Source organism: Sinohyriopsis cumingii, chromosome 4 (assembly GCF_028554795.1).
Source record: "Sinohyriopsis cumingii isolate HCF-2022 chromosome 4, ASM2855479v2, whole genome shotgun sequence".
Taxonomy (NCBI): Eukaryota; Metazoa; Mollusca; class Bivalvia; order Unionida; family Unionidae; genus Sinohyriopsis; species Sinohyriopsis cumingii.
This window is the reverse complement of record NC_142964.1, coordinates 67383796-67407873: the sequence shown is the minus strand read 5'-3', so window position 1 is coordinate 67407873 and position 24078 is coordinate 67383796. Positions and strand designations below refer to the sequence as shown.

At 36.7% G+C, this 24078-nt stretch overlaps 1 protein-coding gene across 2 annotated transcripts in view; it reads right to left on the bottom strand.

Annotated features, from left to right (window-relative positions):
* The window catches only part of LOC149801378 (uncharacterized), a 106936-nt gene extending 83833 nt beyond the window's left edge, over window positions 1-23103 (bottom strand). Inside the window, exon 1 of one of the 2 annotated variants that reach the window (XM_089955448.1) lies at window positions 23017-23103. The gene's annotated coding sequence lies outside the window, so the exon portion shown is untranslated. Of the gene's footprint in view, window positions 1-19831; window positions 19921-23016 lie in introns of those variants that run through there. The other variant, XM_089955449.1, reaches the window with a different exon arrangement.
* Window positions 23104-24078: the final 975 nt, after the last annotated feature.

The following is a 24078-nucleotide window of genomic DNA, read 5'->3' as shown; positions in this document are numbered from 1 at the left end:
TGCACAAAGAATGAACATTTACCCGACGGTTCGATACAGACCTTTCTACTCGGCTCAGTCAACATTGGAAAGTGTTAAATGACGTCAGGCAGGTATCCGTTAAAAGAAAATAATAATAATAATACCACGGTGACATGCTTTGGTCCAGGATCGTTACTATTTGCAGGGTCAAATCCTAACTCTAACGAAATTTCAAGGCGTATATGAGGCAATCATAAATTCAGGGTTGGGTCGAAAATTTCATTTTTATTTGATTGTTGTTGTTGTTGTTGTAGGGTTTAACGCCATTCTTCAGCACATGGCTATACATGGCGGCCAGTATTAATGGTGGAGGAAGAACCCGGGAAAACCCCGAAAAGAACTACCGACCCACGAGAAGCTGCTGGCAAGCTTTCTCACATACCCACATTGGCCGAATCCGAGACTCGAACCCACGCAGACAGAGGTGAGATGGCAGTGATCCGTAACGGAGAGCACTTTAGACCACTCGGCCACTCGGGGTCCCCATTTTTATTAAAAGAAGTAGTCTGAGTATTTTTAGGACCGACTTGCAATTAAGCCCCCCCCCCCCAGCACTCACAACCTACCACCACCAAGGTGGGGAAAATGAACAAAGACTATTACAGGTGATTGCAATGATCAAATACTTATCATATCTATAATTTTAATTTGTGATAAGTAAACAATTTGAACTATTGTACAAAAATACTTTTGTAAGTCACCCTTTTTGAAAGAAATGGATATGGTAGTTGCGAAAAGGGAGTGATTTTTTTATATGTAATTATATATGATGATGACAGTGATGAGAACAACAATATGATGATGACGAAGACGATGATAATGACGCTGGTGACGGCAAACTTAATGACAACGACGACGATGATCACGAAGACGGTGGCTGTGTCGATGACAAAAAGGACAATTATGATGACGATCATGCCTTCTATACCGTCTCGAAATCGTTGGCTGGCAACTTACTGTAGAAAGAAGGGGAGGGTCCCGGTAGCGGTGGCGGTATTCACTACCACAACTTGTAGGGGCCTCCACCAGTTTTACTGGCCGCCATGTATAGCCTATCCTGTGCTGAAAAATGGCGTTAAACCCTAGAACAACAACAACCACTACTTGATATTCATCAGTACAAAGTACAGAATAAACGTGCATGGTCGGAAAAACGAATGAGTAGTATCGGACATCACTATAAATGACTGTTTATGTCATCACCGCAGTGGTAGTTCGTCACGAGTAAACATTTGCACGAAAAAGTCGGTTTACTTGGCAAAAATAAAATGATTTTTTTTTCTTCAGAAAGATATCACTCTCCACGTGAAGAAACTGTATAGTTTTACAACGATTTTGTCTTATAATCAATACTATCAAAACCTTCATACAAAAGTGGGCAACTTTTCATGTAAAAAGTGACCATCCTTTTGGAACTTTTAAAAAACTGAATACCTTTCTTTATCAAGAAACTTGTTTTGACGAATCATCTTTCTTCAGAAAGTAGGTTTCAATCGCTACCTTTTTGGTGAAAAATGGGCATTATCACGAAATTACACATTTACGAAGAGAGTGTTTGTTACGTATTAATTTTATGCGAGTCGGTGAATCTCAGAGGGAATTTTCAAGAGAAATAATTATGATAATTCACTGGAGTAAATTATCAATTTTAATTTTATGAACTTTTTTTAATAGACATTGGTCACATTATGACCAAAGAATTTCATGTCAGACTGTCAGTTAATTATTTGGCGCAGTGACCTTATGTAGACCTATCGTGCACGAGGACCACGTTCAAATCCCATCGTGAAATTAATTTTTTCCCTCCAAATTTTGTCTTCCAATTGTTCGCTTTCTTACACTGAATTAAGTATGAATTTGTTTGTTGGATTGAACGTTATTTCTCAGTATATGATGGGCTACATGCATGGCGGCTAGTACATTTGGTGGAGAAAAAACTCGGGAAGAACTGCTTTTTTTACATTACCCACGTTGGCCGCAACTTGAACTTAACACGGACAGTGAGATGTGTAGGTGACTCGGACGATCGAGTCACATTAATATGCAAAAAGAATCATGTTATTGCTTTTTTCAGTACAAAACAGAGGAGAACGGTAGATAGCTGGCATTTCCGTAAGAAATCTGCTACTTCAATATTTTTCACACTTTAGTTCGCCAGCACGTTTGAGCATAAAATAAAAACATTTGCATGTTAAGAATTAATCAGTGACATGCTGATTAAAAATAGTAATCGAGATCTAAGTAGTGAAAATATGGCTGGAAACTAAATTAAATGTTGCTGTCTAAAATAATTACAATTTATGAAATATTGAAACTATGTTCCAATACATACATACATACATACATACATACATACATACATACATTTAGGATTTTGAACGTAGCTTTATCAATTTTTCAGTCTTATCGATACGATGTCTGTAGTGTGGCAGTTTATAATGATGTCTAGCACTGGGGCATCATACCGCAGATATGTAGTATGATGTCCCACCCAGTCACATTATCCTGACGCTAGGCCGACCAGTCCTAACACTAACCTCTTAATGCTGAGCATCTAGTGAGGCAGCTGTTAGTACTGTTTTTGTAAGTCTTTGGTATGGCTCGGCCTGGTTCGAACCAACGACCTCCCTCTTCTGAGACGGACGCTCTAACCGTTAGGCCACTGGGGCGGTCCATCCATCCATCCATCCATCCATACATACATACATCCATACATACATACATAGTATGGGGTGGCCGAGTGGTCCAAAGCGCTCTCCGTTACGGATCACTGCCATCTCACCTCTGTCTGCGTGGGTTCGAGTCTAGGATTCGGCCAATGTGGGTATGTGAGAAAGCTTGCCAGTAGCTTCTCGTGGGTCGGTTGTTCTTCCCGGGGTTTTCCCGGGTTCCTCCTCCACCATTAATACTGGCCGACATGCATAGCCTATCGTGTGCTGAAAAATGGCGTTAAACCCCACAACAACAACAACATACAGAGTATGAATGGCCGTCGCTATCCATATGTCGAAACGTTATGCCTGCAAGTAGTGTTAACAGTGGGAGTTCTGGACTGCACATTGATGCCGTTTAAAAAAAAAAATGTACACAGCAACTAGTCTGCTTTGTAGAGTAAGCTGTTCATCACGTTGTTATTGATATATATTTACTAGAAACTCGTGCTTTCTTTACTTCACAGAACATACATTACATAAATGATAAGCAGTCCTGAAATAAAGGATTAAACATACACGATTTATTAGTGATTTGCAAGGGGGGGGGGAAGAATGCTAAACAGATTCAAATTTGTATCAGTTGAACAGAGCTTTTACTATCTGTCTGCATTGTGTTACGAAATCTGTCATATTTTTGTGTCGTATGTATGATTCGTTCTTTCTAATTCGCTTTTGTGCATAAATTGCATTTAAATTGCGACGAAATATCGCTGAAATATATATTTTAAAAAAACTGAAACAAACTCCAATGCCTGATAGACTAGGATTTGCTAAATAGCCAAAAAGTGTATGGAAAAAAGTTCCATCTAAACATTTGAAGAAACAGAAACATCATCTAAAGGTTTCGTTTGTGATTTACCGCGACTCTGAGTTTATATTGGATAAGCCACCGTGTAATATAACCGACCTGATGAAAAACACAAAAACACATTAGGTGGCGCTATACAGTTTCGCATTTTCCATAAGGGTTAAGATTTTAAAGAAAAAGAATTTCCCCGGCTTTCCTCACTGGTTATACTGGCTATTTAAAAAAGACCTTGTATATCTTAGGTACAATTAAAAGAACCTTTAATTCCCTTTATTTTGATGTATGATTGATGGGTGTACTATGGGTTATAGAGTATACAGCTTGGCCTTACTTCAAATGTGAACCTTTCAAAAAAGTGCTAGCTCTACTTGGTCATTTTCACTTCCTGAACTTCAGAGGTAAATTGTATAAAAAAAGAGCCGATAACTTTTTTTACATTTTACATATTTGGTAATTCATTCGTTGCACTTTCAGAAGCTGGTATTGTCTAGTCTGGCAAAATTCATTTTCCCTATTTTAAGAGCTGCTGTGTATAGTGTACTTTAGACTAATTCAGGCTGATTTTTTAACACAAGGGATCAGTCATTTTAGTTAGGAGTGTGCTTAAATCATGTAAAATTTCCAAAAGTACAATATCCAAAGAAATATCATCGACATTACATTACTGTAGCATATAGGTATGCCAACATTCTCTCCATTGTGCATGTTTTAAATACAAACTACTTCACCTTACATACATCACTCTCTCTCTAAAGTACATATTAATTGGTGAGCGCCCCCTTACACGTTTTTTTTACTTCAAATAAATGTAGAGGGAATACGAACGAACTGTTTAAAGAGGAAGAGATTGCATTGAGGTATTTTACTTTGCTATAAGTAAAATCGCAAAATTAGTTTAACGAAGATTAAATTCCGAAATCGCTAAACCTGTGATGTTCACCAGTGAAGACGACACACGTTTTAAGTCAACCAGCATTTGCAATATATGAAAGACATTTATGGTACTACTGTGTAAAAAAGATCAAGACCATGAATTTTGATTCATATGTTTATTCTATGGTCCTCCTCATAACAATTGCAATATGAATTTTTAATATACAGTATTACCAAATATACCATTCAGTCATACCTTGCCAGATTATTATAGTTATCTATTCATGAAGGAACTACTTATACAAGTACCCGAGTTAACAATCATTCAGGATAACATGGAGAAATCTATTTCTTTCAGCAAGGATTTCAGAGTCAATAGATTCTTGAATTAGGGACGTGAAACGACAGTTAAAAAGATAATTAGGCTTCTTGATTGCTTTATAATAATGAAGCGATCATTACAACAATTAGAAAGAATTTAAACGACGAAACTTTCACTGAAACGAGTTGGATGCAACATTTGCAAGATAAATATTTGAGAAATGACATTGTATCCTTATGAATACGAGGACAGATTCACAAGAGTTAATAAGACAATTGCACAGCATATGCAATGGTTTTACTCGTCTCTATTAATACACAGCCTATACAATGGTTTTACTCGTCTATATTAAAACACGGCCCATACAATGGCTTCACTCGTATATACTAATACACAACCTATACGATGGTTTTACTAGTCTCTATTAATACACAGCCTTTACAATGGTTTTACTAGTCTCTATTAAGAAACAGCCTATACAATGGTTTTACTCGTCTCTATTAAAACACGGTCTATACAATGGCTTTTGTCGTATATATTAATACACAGCCTATACAATGGTTTTACTAGTCTCTATTAATACAGAGCCTATACAATAGTTTTACTCGCCTTTATTAATACACAGCCTATAGTCCTATACTATGGTTTTACTCGTCTCTATTAATACACAGCCTGTAGTCCTATACTATGGTTTTACTCGTCTCTATTAATTTCAAATTAATCAAAGGACGATATTGGTAGCTTTAAAAATAATTCAGTCATATCGCTATGATTTCTGGAGTTGGGCAGTTTCTAGTGATGTCTACAGACATGTAGCATCATATCCCACCCAGTCACATTATCCTGACATCAGCTCGACCAGTCCTAACACTAACCTCTTAATGCTGAGCGCCAAGCGAGGCATTTGTTAGTACCATTTTATGTCTTTGGTATGACAAAGCCGGGGTTCGAACCCGCGACCTCCTGCATCCGAAGCGGACGCTCTAACCAACAGGCCACCGGAGCGGTCAATTTTAATAAGCAGAGAAACGTATGGATGAAAGACTACAAACTTTATCCCACACGTTATTTTAGTGTTCCCGCTTTAATTCATGACGCTTGTTCGAAGCCTACACGAGTTGAAACAAAACTGTTAGCATATGACTAAGAATGGAATAAGAGTAAGAATTCGCGTCACACCATATCACTATGCCTAACACTATGCAGATGAAGACGAACAGATTATAAATGATGGTGAATACAAGTCTGATCCAAACACCTTCATGGCGGACATAATTCCTAACACCCTTTAAGAACAGGCCGTGTCAATTTATTCAAGTAAAAACACGTTTGGTGGCCAACTACTGGATAAATTAAATCAGAAGGAGAATACTTGTTGGAAATGCCAGAAGATAATGAAGAAGTTACATTCAATACGTTGACTTAATGATACTATGACATCATACAGTAGCGTGTGTTTCCTTGACTGCCAACATCCTGAATGTATGTAATTATTTGAAATTGTATTGCTTACAAATGAATGTGCCTATGTGCATATATATCTTAAAATTGACTGAAAAACCAAACTGAGTTTTTAGGTTCCTCCTTTTTTTTTAATAGTGCTCAACAGTAACAGATGTAATTTGTAACTAAAATATATTTAAAACTTAAAACAATTTAACATGTCATCTTAATCGATTACACTAGCACATTAACATATCCCACTAATGGAAACAACAAACTTTGGTTGATAACTAAAATCTCAAGCACACCAGCTGAATGAAACAGGATGGAATTAGAAGGAAAATTCCCTATCACTAAACCTTCACATGGGCAATTCAGCATCATTTCAACCAGTGCTATAAGAAAAGTAAAGATGCATGTTTATAATGGTGAGAATTTTTTTAAATATATCATTATTTTACATATTAGATTTCATAATATGCGATTGAACGATATGCAACCCTACCCCCTTATCTGATATATATATATATATATATATATATATATATATATATATATATATATATATATATATATATATATATATATATATATATATATATATATATATATATATATATATATATATATTGATGACCGAAACGGGGATAGTACCCGAATTGTTACAGACAAACGTGAAACAAAAGAAAATCAAATTAGAAAAACTAGTTTACGTTGGATTTACAGTGTTAGAACTATCGAGTGTTTAGGGTATGAATTGTTTTTATTACAAGAAAGTGAAGAAAACAAACTAGTATGATGAAATAAAATTCACATTCTTACGACGAATAAAACTTATGTATTTATGCTGAAGCTGACATATTCTTTGACATTTAATGACACCAGTGATGAAGCGAAGAACAACGTGTTCAACATACAAGTAAACAACGAGACACCTCTTCAAAGACGAACTAAAGAGCACACAAACAAACAAACAAAACAAAAACCTTGCGGTGTGGTTTAAGGTCAAAAGTATATTTGTTTACGACTTATCACGAAAAATAAAGTGTGCATGAGAATGAAGACGTGTGATCACGCAAAGACTCCATATTTTTTATGCATGATAAAATGTCTATATAACAATAGGGTAAACGTTCAAGAGACAAACTCGCGTAGGTTTTATCATCACGAGACGTGTAACATGAGGAAGAAAAAAGTGATTTTATTAGTTCGGGATGATGCAGAGTATTTCATTAACAGAATTATACCGTATATTTATTGAAAACGATGCGTTTTAACTGTCAATTAAATTTAAACCAACACTTAAAATGTTACAACAGATAAGTATTTATGTTTAAACGGATGTGCTTAAATGGGATAAACTCTATCTAAATTATAAATGATGTAACAATATGCTCCAAACTGACAATAATCTTGAACGTTTTCTCTGAATTAGATAAAGATAGGAACACATAAGGAGCATTTCAAAATGATCGTGTGCTAAGGAGCTTTTATTAAAACCTCTTTCAAACAGAGGATTATCCACGGCCTTTTATGAGTTAAAAAAATTCGAAGAAAAAAATATATTTAATCTGATAGAGGGCAATAAGATGTGATTCTTATTAGCATCTTTTACCATTATGTCTTTGTATTATTTTTTTTAAATAATCAACCAATCGTTAATCAGTTAATTCAAGATAACTCATTTATGTAATGTTGATTATACGCAGCATAGACTGAGAGTTTGCGACACCCTGTGTGGTAATTTTGAATTAGCAGCTCACTGTGTGAAGAATTGTACATGCTGTGTGTATTGAAGAAAAAAAAGTAAAAACCGACGTAGGGGCGTCAGATCTCGTACAGTCTATACTACTCCGGTACGGTATTATGAGTAAGGGATACATATACATGGACAATCGTAGAATGCACTTCATTTAACTTGAACAAAATAGTAAGGCGTTAAAAATTTAAAGGACTTTAAAAACTTATACATAACTGTAGAATTTAAGAGTGCTGGTAAACCCAAACTCATCATATGGGAGTTAAGGAGACCGTACCTTGATGAACCTGGGACTGATGGCTACAGGTGTAAGTTTTGAAGTGCCGTTATTCTGAACAGTAAATATTGTGCAGTACAATTTTCACTGCACTGTTTTCATAAATTGTCCCCTATCAGATATACTGGTGCAGTGACATGCGCGTAATTTATACATTTGCTGTCTGGCTTTGTTATGTCTGTTACGTCAAATGTGTCAACAACATTGTACCTGTATCTATTAGACTTTTCATTAAAGTAATACCACATAAGGCCCAAGTACACTAATAACGTAAGTTTGGCCAATAAGAAGTCAGTTTACTTCCATTTCGCTGACAATCTAATTCATCCAAGATTTTGACAATATGATCATACACCAAGTTTGATCAAATTCAAAATCTAATAATAAATACATACTTAAAGATGTTAACTAGCTCACAACATCAGAAACAAATGTGATTTAAGTTCTAGCTTAGACTGGTTCCCTTTTCGTGTGTGTGTGTGTATGTTTAATTTTTAACGTAGCTTTAAAACAAATTCAGTCATATCTCTATGATGTCTGCATTGTGGCAGTTTATAGTGATGTCTAGCACTGCGGTATCATGCAGACATTGTAGCATCATATCTCACCCAGTCACATTATCCTGACATCAACACGACCAGTCCTAACACTAACCTCTTAATGCTGAGCGCCTAGCGAGGCAGGTGTTAGTGCCATTGTTATAAGTTTTTGGTATGACTCGGCCGGGTTTGAACCCGCGACTTGCCGCATCCGAGGCGGACGCTCTAACTACTAGGCCACCTGAGCGGTTCACTTTTCGTTCTTATACATATGTTTATATGCGCTGGGAACAAGGCTAGTTCTAGCTATTGGACCTTTCTTGATGTCTCAAGTATTCAAAAGGATCGAGTTCATCAGTATACAAAAACACTTCCCCAATAAGAGAAAAGTTGATTCATTAATTTGTGATGATTTCTCTAATAATCGTTCCCATCCAAGATTTTGACGACATAATGTACTTTGATCAAATCACAACATTTTTGATAAATAAAATACAGCTTGAAACACGGTAACAAAAGTTAGACCGTCTGCTGACAGAACACTTGATTATTATGCGTATATATCCTGAATAGTTAAAAGCATTCGTGATTCTGAAGATTTATGCATACACAGCAACCTCTAATCATAATATAATCTGAAATACAGCATCTTTGTTATTAACAACCATATGCCAGCTTACCTCGTTATTATTCTTGATATCGTTCATAACAACTTTCATCCAATCCTCATAATATTAGCTAGGGTTTCTGGTAACTGTTTAACAGTGACAGTAAAACAGCTGTTTTTCGTCCAAAATCAAAAAACAGTAAACAGCTGTTTTTTTTTTTTTTTTTTCTAATAGTTTTACTGTTTCTAACGGACATTGAGACATTGGATTTTGACTCTCTCAAAACTCTTCTGACGGCAATGGAAACCTGTGAAACTTGCTGTTGAGAATCTAAGTCGAGAAGACGCGACGTTGATGAGTGCTGACACAGTTTTAGAATTCATGTTCAACAAGCTGTCTAACCTGAATAATGACATTAGTACCAAGTTCATGGAAAATTTGAAGTGTCGCGTTGAAGAGCGATTGAACAATGATGTCATGAACCTCCTGCGCAGTCTCAAAGATCCATCTGTCGCCCCGTCAAAAACTACGCTAAATTTCGCAGGAAATCTAGCGTCTCGTCTATCTGAAGTCAACGATGTAGAAGATGTCGTCGAAAAGTCGTCAAATGATGATGAAAGTGTGAACCTGTCTGTTCAAGATGAATTGAATTTGTTGCTTCAAAAAGATGGATCATCAATTGCAGTCGGAGGGCAAGACAGTTTCAAATGGCTCAAGTCCGAATTCACGCTCTTCAGGAACTCTGGCCAGCGCACTGAAAATCTCCAAAAATTGTACAACGCAATTCTATCCATTAAACCGACATCAACGGACGTTGAAAGAGTTTTTTCGGTCTGTACGAATTTCTGTACAAAATTAAGATCGCGTCTCTCAGACAAGTCGCTTAATGCACTTGTATTCTTGAAATTTTATTATAAGAAGTAAAAATGTATTGATTTAGAACTTATCACGAAAGATATATAATAAAACGGTGTTCATCAAAAAAATAAGCTATTGACTGTAAAATTAGTGAAAATATGGAAAAAAACAGTAAAAACAGCTGTTAACAGCTGTTTTTTGAAAATTGAAAACAGTAAACAGCTGTTTTTCAAAAATGACTTTTTCGGAAACCCTAATATTAGCTTTCATTGTCACTAAAATCTCCCCCCCCCCCCTCTCTCTCACACACACACACATACACACACACAGAGTCTCTAGATTGGTAACCTGTTCAGCCAATTAGAGACGATATCAAATAATTCATATGCTTAAATGTCTTTTTATTTTTTAATGATACAAATCAATTCTATTTAAGTTCGCATATTAAAATATTATTCACACACACACGAGTGCGCGCACACGCACACATATAGACACACTCACAAACGCACACACAGAGACACACAGACCATTTGTTATTCTTACCGGTAAAGCTTCTTCTTTGGGATTCTTTATTGTGGTTTTCGTGCAATTTAGATTAGTCACTCGAGATATAATGCAATATAAACGGATACATGAGATCAACTTTTCCTAAATCAGGGATCTCAAACATGTGGCCCGCCAAGCCGTATCCTGTTGGCCCGCAAAATGATTGTCGTCAAAGGTGTCACGAGAGACAACAAAAGTGGTGCGGCCTTTGGGCCATCGAAAATGCCCTCGTGCGGCCCTCAGGGTTGTTTGAGTTTGAGACCCCTGTTCTAAATTGCGTAAGTGAAGGGCGTGACTGGTTTATGGACTTAATTTATATTATTTACAGACTTGTCAAAATATCCGCTATCTTCATCAAACGACGTTTAGAAAGAGTTTCCTAATATTAACGTGTTTAAAGATATGAATATGCAGTGTGTGCATAGCAAGGATTCTTTTTTAAAAATTGTAAAAAGAAATTTAAAATGTTTGAACTTCTTATCCGATAAGCGTAAGCTACGTGTCCCTACTTCCAAATGATGTTAATGTACGGCGTAATTAGTTACATGGATTAATTGTTGTTTTTTTTTTATTCTTCTTCTTCTGCAATTGTCAGTTGTTCCAGATATTTATCTGAACAAGGAGTTTTACTGTTTCTTGATATTAACTTATTTTTTAAGAAGTAAGTTTAGCGTCCGTTGTTTGCAGAATTCTATTTCTTTCCTTTAATCATTTTTACTTTATTTTTATGCAAAATCATCAAAACGAGTGAATATTTTTCTTATCAGTGACGGTTCAATTACAGGTTCACAGTACTGTCATCCTCCGAGTGATATAAGTGTAAGGCGTGCATAATTTATTTACTTATTTTGGGCTAGATTTTAAATATATCCTGACAATTTATCGCATACGTGCTGTTGAGAACATTTTTACTGTCTCAAAATTGTTAAAATATATGGAATTTTTATCTGATAAACGACATATTTCAAAATGATGCATATGGATGGCATGCGTGGTATACTGAGTTATTCTTTTACACCACTATTAGTATGTTGGATTCTTTATAACACCTAATCAGTGATTTCGTTTCAAGGCTGACCTTTTTGATAAACTGGAAGCAGTCATCATAAAACAACGTACGTTCAGATAAAAAGCATAAATAAGATTGCCTAACTGCGAATACAGATAATATTCTGCGCAGGTTTATAACGCAACTGGAACCGTATACAGTACTCTTCTAGAAAAATTGTATACGCTTCTTAGGGAACGTGTACGCATTTTATGGAATCTGTAGGCCTACACTATTTAGGGAACATGTACGCTAATTTGCTAGTAAGGTAATTTTACATTGCACAAGGCGAGCAATGGCTCACAATGATAAACATTTCCCTGGTTTATGATAAATGTCCTCTAAGTAAGCAAGGATATATGTTTGTAAAATATATAATAAAGAAATTAATTGCACGAGATATCATGTCAAAATAGAAACATAGTATACACTTATTGCATATTTCAAGGCCGACCTGATATATTTTGATATATTCGATCTACTTCCGTTATCATTGTCTTAGTACATGTATTTAATAGGTCGTAAACGCTTTCTATAAAGTTGTGGGGGTCCCGGGTGGAATAGTGGTCTAAAACGCTCGCCATTACCCATCATTGCTATCTCAACCCTCTCTGCGTGGGTTCGAGTCTCGACCTCGGCCAGTGCGAATATGTGAGAGAGCTGCCAGTATCTTTCTGTGAGTCGGAAGTTCTTACAGGGGTTTTGCCGGTTCTTCCTCAGTACATATATATACTGGCCGCCATATATAGCCTATCTTGCGTTGAGAAATGGCGTTAAACCGCAAGCAACAACTTTGAAGTTGTCAAAGAAAATGCTTCTTTCTTATATGTAAATAAAAGCGAAACACATAATTCATGTGCACGACTTATAATGGATAGTAAATTTGCTCTGTTCTATTTAATGTCGTATATAATTTACACTATATGTAATTCGTGTGTACGACTTACAAAATGGGAAGTAAATTGTGCACTTTTTTCTTTTTTGGTAAATGTTCGATTCCAGCGATTTACTATCATGCCTGGAGATGTAAGTTAGGGTACAGATCCTGCAGACAACCGACAAAAGTGTATTTTTGTTTTGTTATCTTCTTAATATCCCCGACCCATTGACGAACACAGACTGAGCATATACCGTCTGTACTCGATAATAAGTCTAGTCAAACTGCAAACAACAAAGATCTTGATGAAACGTAGCATAATGTGTCTGCAGATTAGGTTCTGTGATGTTTGTTCTACTGATTACTAATGACAAACTGCAGAGCCATAGATCTGCCTGCGCATGTTGACTCTTTGGTTTGCAGTTGGCCTCGTCTTATAAACGAGTATAGACTGTGTGGCAAATATAGAGAAAATACGTTCACGATAAAGTGTATGGAAGGTACGATATTTTGTACATAGCTGTACGAACAATAATAGTGTGCTGCTTCTGTCCACATAAGATTATTATTATTATAGGTCAAATATCTTTTTCCAAAAACAAAACACAAAAAACAGGAAACACGTGTCAATTTACATACCAGGATCTGGTGTCACTCAACATCGGTATTGTTCCGTCAGACTAACGTTTAAAATACTACGATTTACCATGAAACTTTCCGTTTCTTCTGAAGGGTTGTATTTATTCTATGACAAAAGCTGTCACGATTTCCTAAAATTAACAGAGTACCTCTCTGAGAGAATAAAAAACAAAAAACAAAACGAAAAACAATTACAACTCGAGCATCTATCTGAAAGAATTTTGTTTTAACTTTTAGCTGATTGTCTTATCAAACTGTTACAACTGACAATTCCAAAAGTATTTTAAGAAGAAATAAAAATTCCAAAGGTTATGATATGCATCAAAAAGAAAGCAAACGTCAATATTAAGGGAAATTTGGAGAATTCTTGGACAGAAAAACAGATTCATCAATAAAGCGTACATTTCCATAGTCATATGGGAAACAACTCTTTACGACGGTTTTGCTTAATAATGTTTGGAGTTTGTGTTCGTATTGTTGTAATGTGAAGCGGCAATCAAAAGGTCTTGCCATATTGATTCAGTTCCCATAGCAAAACCTATGCAAACACGCTGATATTACAACTTCAATAACGTTAAATTTCTGAATGCTCGTGATCAAACCTATATTTAGCAGTATATACACATCCTTGATGACAACTTCTTTGTAGACAAAACTATACGAAGCGCGGCATGTTCTGGATTTACATGCGTTTGAAAATTGTACTTCAGTTCCGCACCAAAGAGTCAAGTGCTAAATATACAGTTATAAATAGGAGAAGCTCTCAAACTTTATTTTTTATTAAAATCTTACTTTAACTATCAACCAGTCCTGGCCATCCAAGCCCATATATATATATATATATATATATATATATATATATATATATATATATATATATATATATATATATATCCTAACCCATCTCCCCCTCTCTCCCCCGTCCATCTCTCTCTGTCTATATTTCTCTTCTAAGGGTGGCCGAGTGGTTTACGGGCTAATGAATCTAATTCATCCAAGATTTTAACAATATGATCATACACCAAGTTTGATCAAATTCAAAATCTAATAATAAATACATCCTTAAAGATGTTAACTAGTTTACAGTTCTAGCTTAGACTGATTCCCTATGTGTGTGTGTGAGAGAGAGAGAGAGAGAGAGAGAGAGACTTAAATTGTTAGCGTAGCTTTCAAAAAAAATCAGTCATATCTCTACGATGTCTGCAGTGTGGCAGTTTATAGTGATGACTAGCACTGGGGTATCATGTCGCAGATATGTAGCATGATGTCCCACCCAGTCACATCGGACATCAGGCCAATGAGTCCTAACACTAACCTCTTAATGTTAAGCACCAAGCGAAGCAGGTGTTTGATCCATTTCTGTAAGTCTTTGGTATGACTCGGCCGGGGATCGAACCCACGATCTCCCGCATCCGAGGCGGACGCTCTAACCATTAGGCCATCCATATGGAGTCTGTATGTATTGAAAATGAAATGCCACTAACACTTATGAATAATCCATTTAGTGACAGGAAGTAGACTTTTTAAAAAAAAGTTTTCTGCACATACTGTTTACAAATAAAATGGATTCTAGTCAGTCATGGACAAGGAAGGCCTGTATAGGCCACAATCAGCAATATATGATGAAGACAATATAATTGTACATGTATTTTGGTAATGATGATTATGATGACACAATCTGTAGTCTCAAACATTATGATGAGCCCCAAAATGAACAATCTGAATATTTTGCCATCTCACTCCTATCCGTGTGGGTTCAAGTCTCAGACTCAGCCAATTTGGATAAGAAAGAAAGCTTGCCAGTAATTTCCGTGGTCGGTGGTTCTTACGTGGGTTTTCCCGGGTTCTTTCTCCACCAGTTGTACTGGCCGCCATATACAGTATATCCTGCGCTTAGAAATGGAGTTAAACCCTAAACAACGGCACATCATATTTAGAGAGAGAGAGAAAGTGTGTGTGTGTGTGTGTGTGTGATGGGGTGAGGGATGAAACAAAGATGTGAGTGTGAGGACGTGAACAGAACTTCATTTACTTCACCAACAAAAAGTACAGTTCCTTGAACCACCATGGACACTGTTCCAGCCTTGCAAGTAAAAAAGTGCTTGCACAGAGGCAGTGTGTCAGCTCCAAGTCCAAAGGTCATGGGTTCGAATTATTCTAGTCAGAGTTTCCTCTGACCCTTGCCATCCCATTTTTTGATGTTTGGATATTTATGTTGGGGTGTAGGGTCAGAGTCCATTCCCTGTCGAAAAGTTGGAATTCGCCGACACCATTTGGTGTAGGCATGGGGTAGCCGCTTACTAGCCGGCCCAGTAAACTCTAACGACCTTTCATCAAAATATACATGCATGAAATCGATAGGAATATGATTTATTTTCTCAGAAATTGCGATCATAGCATTCGTTATGTCTTTAATCCGCTGTCAGACGAGACGAAAGTACATCGTTGCTGAAATGTGACCTGGATCTGTCCATTTGCATTCCTAGTCACGTGACTACATAACTCTAGCAACCTAAATGTCATTGACATCAGAGGTCGTACAGTCACGTGATATCAACACTACACCATTTCTAGTGTTGCTGTAGGAAAAGAAATCGAACATATAAATGAAAGTCACGTAATTTTTTTAAATAGAAAAATGAAGAAAAAAAATTCTAAAAATATTTATTCTGAAAACAACGACCGAATATCTGTAAATGTTGAAGCAACATGAAGTAAAACCAGATTCACTAAGAAGAGAGCACATGTCAATGCGGTAGTCACATGATGCTAAATAAAAACACACCGCTGATACGTGCTCGGTACTTGCTGAAAATAGCTTTATCCACCCAGTTGAAATACAGTTTTCTGGTTGATGTTCTCAGAAGAAATATGTTGAGAATTAAGTGTGCATTATATTTATTTACAAACATTAAGTGACTTCTACATAATATGTATAATTATATGTACAACAACTTTGGAAATTTGCTTATTGTCGATATCACGTGACTATATGACCTCTCATGTCGGCAACATGTAGGTTGTGAGATTTTTATAGTCATGTGACTCAGAATGCAAATAGCCAGATCCAGGTCAAATTTCAGCAACGACGTACTTTCGTTTCGTCTTTCAGCAGATTAAAGACACGACGAATGCTAAAATCACGATTTTTGTGAAAATAAATCATATTCCTATCGATTTCATGCAGGTATATCTCGATGGAAGGTTGTTCAAATTTGCTGGACCGACTAGTAAGCGGCTACCCCATGCCGACACCAAATGGTGTCGGCGAATTCCAGCTTTTCGATAGGGAATGGACTCTGACCCTTCACCCCAACATAAATGTCCAAATATAAAAAATGGGGTGACAAGGGTCAGAGGAAACTCGGACAAGAATTATTCAAACCTTCCTGAGCCAGCTGCAAGAGTTTGTCCCCAGGCAAGGCAAATTACTCTGACTGCTTCGGCACTGCATTGGCGGTGATTATTTAAACCCCTTCACGATTTTGTGTCGTTTGCAGATGATGAAGGTTTTGGCGTAATCCTCGTCTAAGGTTGTAAACTGGTTGTTTTCTTATGAGCACGGAGACACAACTGCTTCCTGGCAAACGTTGATTATGTGATGATGCTTTAAGGTTTATGTATTAACTTCAGAGACTGACTTTGAAGACTAGTTTTCGTCCCAGCTGCTAAATGCATAATATGTACAGGAGGTAGAATAGAACTTTGATCTTTAACGTTGCGACGTAGTTGTTTCTAAAGGAGAGCTATAAAAGTGCCGAAAGTAATGTGAAGAAGAAAGGTGAAGGAAGTATGAAATGTTTTATTGTTATTATGTACATGCTATTTGTATGCATATATTAATTTGCCAAAATTTCAAGTTGTATTTTTGTGGATATTGAGAGTGTGTGACAGATCCATCCTGTCAATATATTTCTTCTGCTTGGTTTCCAAATAATACACGTATTATCTTCACATTGTACATTCAGTGCAACAGTTTGAGTTGAATTTGTCCACACTGTCAACTTTATCCATCCTGGGTTGGCAACAAAGGTGTGTCCTTGTGCAAGGTACTTTCACTGCCTCGCCAGAAAATAACCTTGTGGCTGAGTGCTCTAAAACGCCAAGCCAAAATTGTCATAAAATAATCCTACATTCTAGATTCCTCCTTCCGTTTGATCACTCACAGGGAAATCCGATTGGATTGATAAGATTTATTACCACTTTATAGTATGCCTTACTTCATCTTCATTACGACATTCATGTCAAAAGCAATTGTGTATCTTGATGATATAAACCTATTTACCAAGCTACCACCCAAGAGGTCATATTTCTAAACACATGTTAATCATGGATGTAAGGTAAAAATTGTATGTATTTTTTACTTGGCTTATACAGCTGACTGTATAAAAGATTCCAGATCTTTTCCAGATTTATCCAGACACATCTGGCACATATATTTGAAAAAAATGTGTTGATATAAACAAGCAGGTGGTGTCCACGTGATCTAAACTAGTATCATCCAGCAATGAGTGGGTAATAAATAGGTCACGCATCTCGCCATCTGCACAGAACCAGTATGCGGCAGACATTGGCCCCTCCCTCGCCCCATCCAACCCGAGAGAAGATAAACAATGTCACAGCACCTGAATATGTTCAAGCAACAACCGAAATAAAACACAGCAATCCAAAATTCCATACTTTTTCCAGACATTTAGGACAAATTTATTCATACTTTTTCCAGTTCTGGAAAAACGTACCTTTTTGCCCAGACATGTTCCAGACTTTGTACGAATCATGTTTTAAATAGACCGTCGAGTATAGGGTAGGGTCAGTAGGTAACGTTTGCTTCACCCGACCGTAAAGATCAAGCGAGATTATGTTGTCCATCGTCCGTTGTTGTCCGTCAACAATTGCCATTTTGGAGGTTATATTTCCGACTCGATTTTAAAGATACTGGAATAATAATTAACATCATCATAATTCTAGGAAGGGTTCTATGTGTGAAATCAAGAATATTAATGATGTGATCTTGTATCTGATCGACTGAACTTGTTATCATCCTTCACGACATATTTCTGACCTCAGATCTGACATAAGACTTATCACACACGATCTGAGAGCAGATTGATGTTGAACGAGATCCACGCATATTAATGAGAGTATCTTGTGTCTAATTGGCAGAATTTGTGACCACTCCGTATGCCATATTTCTGATCAGATTTAATCAAACTATTAATACATGCTAATGTCATTAAGATCTCAGAAGAGTGAGTCACAAAGGAAAATATACATGCTAATGTCACAGAGGAAAATCAACGAATTAGGTGATAATATACCTGATTGGGTGGGCTTGTTGTCATACTAGAGACTGTATTTCTGATAAAATTTTAGTAAAACTGATGTCAAACGAGTTTTATTGTAAGCATTTTTTTACCCATATTAATTTAAGTATCTTGCATCTGAGTGGTTAAGCTTCTACCACTGTCTGAGCTTATTGCCACTCGAGAGACGGCATTTCTGACCCGATTCTGATCCAACTTAGTTATATTGTCAATACCATCAAGATGTCGAACGAATGCTATTATGAGTGAGACCTGTGCATATTAATGAGGTGATTGTTCTTCTGACTGGCTCTGATTTGCTACTCTATATGATTCTTTTCTCTCTCTCTCTCTCTCTCTCTCTCTCTCTCTCTCTCTCTCTCTCTCTTTTTAAACAGATTTGAACAAACTTGGAAAATAGAGGATCTTCGAATTGTAAGCATTTTTAAATGCAGTTTATAGGATGTGGCGAAGAATCTTTAGCGTTGGCAAACAAAAGATTGCAATCATTCGATGAGTTTCTTAAATTTCATTAGAAATTAGTACCACAATAAGATTCATGTATCACTTGACAAAAATATACTGATTTGATTTGACCAAACCGCAGAATAGTGAAATGAGATAACTTGAATGTACATTCGGATCAATCGGTCGTTACGCATTTCCTTTTCATGACGAAATGACGTCATTTGTGATGCCACGAGGTGTTTTTACCCATGTAACATATATTTAAAAAATATCATACGGGTATATGAACGTAAATAACACAATAGGAATGTTGTTGTTGTTGTTCTAGGGTTTAACGCCATTTTTCAGCACATGATAGGCTATACATGGCGGCCAGTATAACTGGTGGAGGAAGAACCCTGGAAAACCCAGGGAAGAACCACCGACCCTCGAGAAGCTACTGGCAGGCTTTCCCACGTACCCACGCTAGACAATAGGAATGTGATAAATAGGTTTATACATGGTTTGACGAATTTTTTTTTATTATTAACAACAGAAATAACTAATTTTATTGATTATATTATTTGGAAAAAATTATCCTGAGATAATAAATAAAAAATAAATTTTCTAATATTAACAAACTTATGAAATTTAACATAAAATACGGTAAGTCGACGCAAGATAGACTTAAAATTAGAGCAAAATCAGAGCGGTTGGTTCTGAGTCGTCGCGGCTCGATACATTACCTTTTATCTCTAACAGTCTAATTCGTTTGTCGGAACCATCACTACGAGTCACACGTGATGTAGCATTGCTGTTCGTCCTTAGGGTTCAAAGATAACCATTATATAACTTCTCACAGCAGGCTTCAGTTTACAGCCCTCCAATTGGTAATAAGTAAGGAGATAAGAAGGAACTGTAGTTATAGGTCAGTTCACATTATGTTTGCTCGGAACATAAATCGGCCTATCACACATTTCGAGTATACATACAAGTTGTTAAAGTTGATTGCTAGCACATGATAAACGCAACTTACATAAATGTCAATACTGGGTCAAATGCATATAAACGTTATTACAGATGTACCGTATGTTCTCGCCTAAATATCGTTATTACAAACGTATCTTGCCTAATTTTCGAGTCCCCAGGTCTTCCGTCGCATAGTGCACCGGCAGATCTGGGTCTATGCACGTTGTTAGAAGTAATGAGTAGAACAAATAACAAAGACCCTGCATTATGCGACCGCTGATCAGGGTATATGTTGCTTGCAGTTGGACTCGGCTAGTAGGTCAGTACATACGGTACACCTTACTATTTTTCAAGAGTATAACATGCGTTTTTCTTGTTTAAATGTACATAGCATAAATCATTATAAATTAGAGGTTCTAAGATATATATATATAACCAGACCTCCACTGTCCACCATTCAGGATTTCTAAAAGTTGCATATCCATTAGCTAATTCAAGGTAACCTGAACATGACCCGTAAGCGATCGCTGTCAGATGTTCACGTAGGACAGTGGGAGATCTTATTTTAATTGGATTGAATTCATCTACCACATGTAAACAGTTGTTAGTCTAGCATTTATTAAACCAGACCGTATGATAAACACGCTGTAATTCAAAATTACCTAGATTTCTGAAAACATGATCATGTTGACAATTTAATAATTTAGTGAATTTGTACACGCATGAACTAACAAAAAAAATTACGATCTCTTTGTTTAATTCGAAGAATATAATAACTTTCCATCTGCACGTTTCTTTACAAATTTATCTGTCGAAATTCTTAATTTCGAAACATTTTCCAAATTGTTATATAGTAACCAAATTTGAATGTCCTGTATATGCAAACTTCAAAAACAAATTTACATACAGTCCAGCTCTTGAGGACTCGTGTATCCTTGACAACCAGTTTTTAATAAACTGTCCAGTTAAATAAAGGTTCTCCGACAATTGATACAAATACCTTTGCGTTGCCAACACCTTTGGTTGATCATTTGTTTCTCCAAGTTCAAATCATCTAATCACAGAATAAAAAAAAAAAAATTCTGCACAGCATAACGTTCTAGATCAGTCAGCATTGGTTTGTACCGAACAGAAATATAGTTAATATTGTTAACATAAACAAATTTAGTTCAGTACTTCAAAACACAATACTACATATTTACACATAGAAACTCTGTGTGTGTGTGTGTGTGTGTGTGTGTTGTTACAAGCCAGGGGTCTTTACTTGACCGAGCGATGTCAAACCCTGGCACGATTCCGGCTAGAAGTCATAAGTTTACCCCAAATTTCCAAAGACTTCCATACAACTTCAGTTGTAAATTAGAAAGCCCAACGTGTCCATTCTATACATAAATTTTACTCTAATCAATGCAAGACCACAGATCTCACAACCTGCCAAATATCCACCAACCGCACACCCGCACGGCCTCTCTTCGTTAGGTTTCCATACCGCCAGTAGTTCTCGCCGTAGAAACTATGCAACTGTCCCTTAACACAGGGAACTGTTTTAACTACGCCACCTTAGACCAGTCACACTATGGTTTCCTGGCACTTTCCGACAGGATAACTACACTACATTTGCCACCATGGCGACATGAACGGTATCTGCCGAGTCCCTCCTTTCTGACAGTTTGCACACGACCTCCGTCGTATCAAAATTCTCCTTTGTCGGTGGATCCTCCTGTGCTTCGTAAAATCCAAAGTATGTCCAAACACGAGAACGAGCTTTTCGTACAGGATATGAATATATATTTGGGTATCATTTTCATCCACGGCACGAGTATGATATTTAGAACTCACGGTACTAATTCAGTTCCAATAGTAAACCTATGCAAACAACATGCTATTAAAAATTCTATAACTTAACATTTTTGAGTGCTCATGATCAAACCTATATTTATCAGTACATACGAAACCTGGATGTCAGATTCTCTGTAGAGGAAAGGATATGAGCCGCGTCATTTTCTGGACCTGCACGTGTTTGAAACATGTGCTTTTAATTCCGCACCAAAGAGTCAGGTGCTAATTTTAGTAATGAATGTTCCAAACTCAGGACTGTTAAAGGACTGAAATTCCATCAATAAAACAACAACTAGGATAAGCTCTCAAAATATTATTTTTCCTAAAACATAACTTACATTATTAACCAATTCTTGTCGGCCAAACCCGTACATACTCTATTTTATGTTCAGCCATATCCAGGCTGGTTCCGAGTTTTCCGTATCATTAGTACCGTGTGTCCTTTAGCAGCGTTTTAAAAATTTTGTTCGGAATTGACCGTTTTCTTCCCAACAATCAAAGGGAGGGAACTAGTCTGTGCCGAGTGCTTCACAGTTGTCTCCCTTACTGTGCAATCGATTATGCAGTTTCACAATCGATTAGCGAATTGGTTCTCCCAACCAACTGATTATCGATTACAATCGATAATCAGAACAAAACTACGGAGTGCTGTATGACACGTTACTATATAAAAAGTGAAATGTGAGGCCGAAGAATTCGATGTATTTGCTAGGGGTTCCTCCTGTTTTATTCACCAAATACCAGGAAGTGCTCCTTACAAAGTAAAAACTTATTAGAACTTGTAAAAGATGACAGTAAAAAATATCTTCAAATGCTTTTCTAACTTCCCCTTTTACCCTCCCCCCTCCCCCCTCGCTTTCACACATGCAACAAAACATTTTAACGAACTATTTACGCACTGATTGTGTGTACATGAATAACTTATTATTAAATGAACCCGATGTTCATCACAATCTATCTATCTATCCGTCTGTTTGTCTGTCTGTCCGTCCATATATATATATATATATATATATATATATATATATATATATATATATATATATATATATATATATATATATATAGAGAGAGAGAGAGAGAGAGAGAGAGAGAGAGAGAGAGAGAGAGAGAGAGAACTTACCTTTAAAATGTGCTTTATTCACGAGTTTGGACTTGGTAGCAGTAACGGCCTCTACGCTTTCCTTGTCTCCGCTGTACTGTGTGTTGCCAGTTACTGAGGTTAGACCTGTGATACCTGTCGATAATATTAAACCAGGCCTACAATAGTAATGCTCATCAGAGGAACTTTCAAGGATTCATCCATTTTAAAGCAGGGGGCAAAGGATCTGGATCCAAAACAAATACAATAATTTTTGTACACCCAACTAAAGATAAGTTACTGTATCTAAATCTAACATTTGTGTAATTTGTGATCGCATTAACACGACTGTGTTGTAAATCTAGGCACTAAAAACTCTGCCGACTTATTCTGTCCGACCACGATGTTACAGGGAAGTCAACGATCAAGCAAAAAAGCTAAACTGGTGCACCAGGTGTGCACTTATTTGTTGTTGTTGTTGTTGTTGTAGGGTTTAATGCCATTTTCAGCACACGACCACCGACCCACGAGAAGCTACTGGCAAGCTTTCTCACATACATTAGCCGATTCCGAGACTCGAACCCACGCAGACAGAGGTGAGATGGCAGTGATCCGTAACGTAGAGCGCTTTACACCACTCGGCCACTCGGGGCCCCGTATGCACTGTACTTTGCCGTCTTCGTCTTGGTGCTCAACATGAAAGCATGCACACCAAACGGCATAACTTAATTAGCTCATCAATTTACATGTTCATATAATACTGCCATTCAAAACACGAATCTGATTTTAAAACCTTGTAATATAGAGTTATGTACATTGATTAAATTGTTCCAGGGACGTTTCATGTACCTCTGTCCGCCTACATTGATCAGGGTTTGTTAACTTTAAGGGATATTTGCAGTCTGTGTTGTAAGAACGTCTCATGGGTTCGCTCACAGTGCAACACCCGGGTTCGAATTTCAGGAGGAACGAATTAAATTATCCAACCTGTATGATGCTATTCCTTTCCAATATATAATTTTACTTTATATTACCAAGCATCCTCATATGGTTAGAGAATTTTAATTCATCCCCTACTGAGATTCGAAAGAAAGTTTGCAGGTT